Below are 6,000 nucleotides of genomic sequence, written 5' to 3'. Positions count from 1 at the left end.
ATGGGAAATCTGCTCTCTAAAGAAGTGTTTATTCACTGTGGGATTGTTCAGAGGGAACGATGTCTTCACTTTTGCTGGATCTCCTCCAGGTGACTCTCAGCACAGCTGTCGGCCTTGCGGCACATCCAGATCTGTGAGGATCAAAGTATAAACATGGGAGGCTGAGGAGCAGGAGGGACAACCTGAGTCACTCTTTCCAGTCTCTTGCAACGTGTCCTTTCCTTTCATCCCTTCTAGAAACTGATTAATGATCCTTTATAAAGCTGGCTGGAACACTGGGTAGAAGAACAACCCACAGTTACAAGCTTTTGTATTTCCAGCCCAAATATCTGGTGGCTGGAGTGTTCCCTGTTTGAATTTATCTCAACATTGTCCTGCATCCAAGATTTTTTCTTCCTGCTCTTACCTCCCAGACCCTTTTATAGACTGCACCCATTCTCAGCCTTCATTTTTCCCAGAATCATCAGGCCAGGCTCTCCCACTGTCTGAGTTCTTTACTCAGCTGCTCAGTGACCTTGTTAATCACAGTGGGACAGAGACTATGTTCATTAGTTTACTTCTTCTGCCTAATAGTTTACCATTTCAACATGACTCCTAGCCCAGTAAACTACTCATCTGCCTTACTTAATCTTCCCCAGATTAACCAATATGTTCTTGTTTGTCACTGGGCTTTACTAAACCCAGGGTCTCTGTCTTCTTCTCGGATGAACTCCCCTCAGACAAGGATATCTGGTCACTCTGGCATGATCCAGCCACAGCAGTCAAGGTTAAGTTTTGTCTTATTCTGCCATTCCTTTAATAGAATTATCATAATTTCTGTCTTGACCATATGTTTCTTTCCAATCTTGTTCAAAAGGCCAGCCCCCAGCAGAGGCAACCTTCACTCCAGGTTGCTTTTTATGTCCAACTTAATGCATCACTGTATGGGGAGTTGGAGGGGTAGATTTTATCCTCCTCTGACTTGCAAACTCTGTTGAGCCAGGCCTGGGGGAATAATCCCCATGCTCAGCTGGCTCCTCCAGAGCTGCTACCCCAGCCAAATCATTTTGTCCTTCTCATTTCTTCACCGTCCACCTCGTCTCTTCACTCACCACACCACATATCTCACAGAATCTCGTGTCAGTATTTTCCCCCCAACTGCCCATCCTCCCCTAACGCTTTTCTAACCACTACAATATCATCACTTACCTGATTTTAATTTTTTTTTTTTTCCAATTCCCATCAACTCTCAGTTCTGATTTCACTCAGCCCTACGGGAAAAGGAACGAGGCAAAATCTGACAGGCAAAATGTTTGCACTCAGCTGGGGATAAACCTTAAATATTGATCTCCTTGTTCCTGCCCCAGTGGGGTGCACAGGGGGACACTTATCCTATGTTGCCTTCAGAGAGGTTTTTCCATTCCACTCCCACATACCTCCCATAGTGTCACAGCTCCTCTGTTCAGATTCTGCCTCTCTTGTTGTGTGGGGAGACAAAGAACTGCCCTGGTTCTCTCCGTGGATGATGGACAGAAGTTTCCTGGTATTAAAAATCATTTGCACCTTCTTTCTCTCCCAAGGCAGGTGTACAGTTGATCTGGGGGAAAAAAATTGTCATGATTTCCAAAATGGCTGAGACATTCTTGGTGATTCAGATGCTGGAAAGATGAGATTATTGACCAGTAGAGAAAGAAGAAGCACTTTCCCCTTTAATTATGTTAAATGTACTAAAATACACAGTCTATGCTAGACATGCCAAGATCTATACTGCTATATTTTTAGTCAAACTACCACTATTTGAGAAATATGGCAAAATGCTTGCCTTCTGTCCACACTGAAGGAAAGGGGAACCTTTCAGAAGATCTGAAGTTGACCAGAGATGCTTTTTATCCCTCCTGACTCCAGGGAAGAGTGGCCTTACCAGCTCAGGCAAGAGCCCACCTTACTCAGCGTCCTGGCTGTCCAAGTAGCCTGATTTCTCTGCTGATTTCCATCCAGGAATGCAGGTAAATGTTGTATTATTCCTCCAGGATCCACACAGTTTCAGCTGGTGGCCCCTTTGGATGTGTTCTGACAACTCTATGTCCCTCGTGTTCAAAGCTTTTCCAACAGCTGTTTCAGTCAGGATTAAAATGTTGGGTTGTTGTGGGTTTTTTTAATCTATAGTAATAATTCTCTTGCTGAATTTTAGGCCAGGAATAGGTGTTTTAGTTTTAAAAAGATGTATTGAAAAGTTAGGTTAGCAGTGTCTTCAACAAGCCCTAAAGCAACCCGTGTGTACAATCACGTGCTGAGAAAGTCGTTCTTTGCTGCTTACAAGGTCTTCTTTCTTTCTGTGACCCTCAAGCAGATAACTATGGAAAACCAGATGACTTTTCTCACATTGTTGAGTGACCTCTCTGATTTTTGCTGGAAAATTGTAACCTTTTACAGGGTGACTCTTACCCCTCTCACAAGTGCCTTGCCAGGCATCTGAAAGTAGTTTGACCGTTTGTAGGCACCTCGGTGGTTCTCAGTCCATTGGGTTTTTCCACTAACGTTGAAGGACTTCTTTAGATTGAAACAAGGTTCTTACTTGATGCCATTTCTACTTTTCATGCCTATTGTGCTTTAATTAACTTTTGGTGCTTGCTAATTAAGCCCGTGCTGTGGAGTAGACGCTGAATTTCAGCGAGCGGCAAGAGGAAAGCTAAAGAAGTCCAAGTGCTTTGGTGCTCTGAGGGTCTGTGTGTGTCTAAGAAATTTCCTATTATTTTACTGCACCCAGACCTGCAGTTTTTGCTTAGAAAACCCTCTTGACCAGTGGATGTCCCATCACCCAGTGGCATGTAAGAACTACTGAGGGTTTGCAGCTCTCCAGCTATCTGATGACGTGGTGCAAAGTGAAAGAACAGAACCACAGAGATGTGTGTTGTACAAGGATGCTCCTATTTCCTCTGATGAGTTTTTGGTATCGTGTAAGAATGTGGCACCTCTTATCTGCAAAGGTGTTTTCCCCTTATTTGATGTCAGAGGGAAGGAAACCCCCAACCTGTCCCCACTGAGGCATCCCACAGCACCCAGAACAATTCACCCCATCTTCTCATGCCTTTTCCTAGATGAGAAAACTTTCCCTTCCATTTAATATTCAAGGGGCACATGAGTATAAATAGGCAGCACGTGGTATTAAAAAAGGCATAAATCAAACCTGGCTTTCCTGGGGGGGAAAATGCTGTCACTCTCTCTCTTCTTCTTGATTTGCTGCTTCTCTGGCTCAACGGGCAGCGCCACAGAAGAATTTCAAGACAACTTCAAGGACCTGGTGGCTCTGGCAAGCAAGAAGGTGGGTAATTGTCTTGTCTTCTTTGTTTTCTGCCGTTTGGGTGGAAGTTCTGAAGTGGAGCCTGGGCTGAGTTTCAGCTCTGGTTTGCATGTCCTGTGTTTTGTTTGTTAAAGTCGGGGTGCTGCAGGCACTGCGTGGCAACCTCTTCTCAGAAGCTGGGGCTGCAATTGTTTCCCCAAAGGAAGTTCAGAAATAGAAAAAACCTGATGAGGGTGATAGGTAGTTAGAGATGCTTAACAATGTGTCAGGCACTTAGAAGAGAAATACCTTCTAACACTTTTTTTTTTTTCCTCAATATTTTAGGTCTTTCTCCCAGTCCCTGTTAAGAAGTTTCGGGTAAGACTTTTAAAGCTTCTTTATTAATATTAAATGTTGTTAATCCTTTAAAAGGGTTTGTAGCAGATTTTGAGAGAAAGTGAGAGTTAAGCTGCTACAAAAGGCTGAATCTCACCTAAAGGGAACACAGAGGTGCTCAGGATACCTTCAGGAGTAATTCCCTCAAATTCAATCGGGTCCCTCGTATGCAAAAAGTTATGAAAATTAAAAACTAATTCTGAGGCCAGGATCCCTGAGGCTTGGTTTTGCTACTGAGGGCAAGCTCAGGAGCTCTGGCAGAGCTCTTGATACTGAGGCTGTTCTTAACATCACTTTGCAAGGTGCAGACCCTGCCTGTGCCCCGCTGCCGTTCGGAGCAGGAGGTGATGAGTGTGGTTAGTAGTGGGAAAGCTGAGCTGCTCTTACCTCCTGGCAAGCAGAGGAGCTGAGTGTTACAGAGCACAGTGGAGTTTGTTGAAGCAATCTGCAGCCACGAGAAGTTTTATCACACACACACACAGAGCTTTTGATGATCAGTGGTTTGCAGCGTGTGGTCTGCCCATTGCTCCGGCTCTGTGAACTGCAAACAAACAGAAAGGGTTCATGAAAAAGAACTGAGAGGCAGCCTCTTGTTGGGAGGCCTTCTCTACAGAGGAAAAAAAAAACAACAACAAAAAAATATATTTAGAGTTTGCAACTTTGAAGTTCAAGGTGAAGATAAGCACTTTCCAGGCAGAAGAGCCTGGTGCTTCTGTCCTTCTGCAGGGGGGCAGTAGGTGTGAAAAGCAACTAGCAGATCTAATCTCAGTTTGATTTTGACAAAACTGCAGCCCCAAGGGGTTTTATTGCACTTTTACACTTCTTTTGCAACTTTTTCTCCAATCCCAGAAAAGAGAGGCAAGTGCCCCTTCCCTCCTTGTACTGCCACAGAGCAGGCAATGGGTAATTTTGGTTTCTGCTGTCCACGGGGTTAATTATTGAGTTAAACAGAAGGTAAAATGGGACTCATTTGGCAGAATGTAACTTTGCTGTTTGAAATATATATTTTTTCAGTGCAGCCATGTTCCCTGTCACCTTAACAAGGCCATGCAGTGGCTGAAAGATCACATCAAGGATGAGCAAACCAGGACCCGCATCTCTCTGATGGAGAAAACCGTGGGCCACATAACATCAGCTTTAAAGAAAGCACCCAGAGTAAGTTCCTCATCAGGGATTTCTAGGGATTTGGCAGGTAAAAACGTGACATTCCTCTGAAGGGGCTGCCCCCCTTGTTTTAAAAACACAGGGAATGAGCCCATTTTCCTATTTTAGAAACCTGAGGAAGGTGGTTCCTGCCCCACAGCCTGGAAGCCCCGGCGCAGCGCCCTGAAGTCCTACAGGAGATTTTTCCAAAAGTTCCATGAGAAGTGTTAGGAGCTCTGCTGGAGGGTGGTGGTGGCAACCCTGCAAGGTGGAGATGTCTTTTCCCAACACTAGAGCTGGCCCTGATGGAAGACTGCAAAGCTGGAGAGACAGCACAGCGTTGACATGAGTGTTCCATAGGTGCATTATCAGATATTTATGTCTCATTGCAGGTTTTAGCATATTTATTTTATTTATAGAGAGCTTTTATATTTGTTCAGAGGCCTCGTGCTCAAAAGCATAGTGAATAAAACAATTTAAACATATGAATTCTACTGTTTGTGTACTAGAAGAATTAGAGTGGATGTCAAGGCCTGAATAAATCCATGGGGGTGAAACTAAAAGCACACAGATCAGGAGCAGATCCAGGGATGTGCTCTGCTGCACCCACTTCCAACAAATGTCAGAATCTTTAATTTTCTGACAGCAAATGAGAAAAGGCTATTTCCTCTGCTGGAGGAGCACGGGTGGCTTCCAGCATCCCCTGCTGCCTTCAGGAGAAGGTTTCCTTAGGAAAAGCAGTCTGCTCCCTGCTTTGAGAGCAATTTCCATTTTCCTGGAGCCTGAGAGGAGCAGGAGCTGCTGCACCACATCCACTGGAAGGGCAAAGATCCCTCATCTGAGCATCCCAACCTTATTGAGATGAAAGAGCAGCAGCAGCTGCTGCCAAGCCTTGCAGCTTCCAGCTCATGGGACCAGCAAAACAAGCAAGATGTGGAGGTGACACAGCAGGTAACAGCTTGCTAGTTCCTCTGTGCTCCTTCCCACCACCCCTGGGCACTGCCAGGCTTCCCACCAGGCACTGAATTACACCCTGGGGGGGGTCAGAACTTGCTGCTTCCCTTGCCCTGCCAAAAAAAAACCCCAAAACCAACCCAAACCATCTGAAGAATAAGCAAGGGGAGGTTGGAAATGTGAAGAGGGACACCAAGGCAGCATGGAGAGAAAAGCCAACACTGGAGCAGTTCTGCTGTCTCAAGCAG

Source organism: Calypte anna, chromosome 13, assembly GCF_003957555.1.
Source record: "Calypte anna isolate BGI_N300 chromosome 13, bCalAnn1_v1.p, whole genome shotgun sequence".
Taxonomy (NCBI): Eukaryota; Metazoa; Chordata; class Aves; order Apodiformes; family Trochilidae; genus Calypte; species Calypte anna.
Note: the sequence above shows the minus strand (reverse complement) of the source record.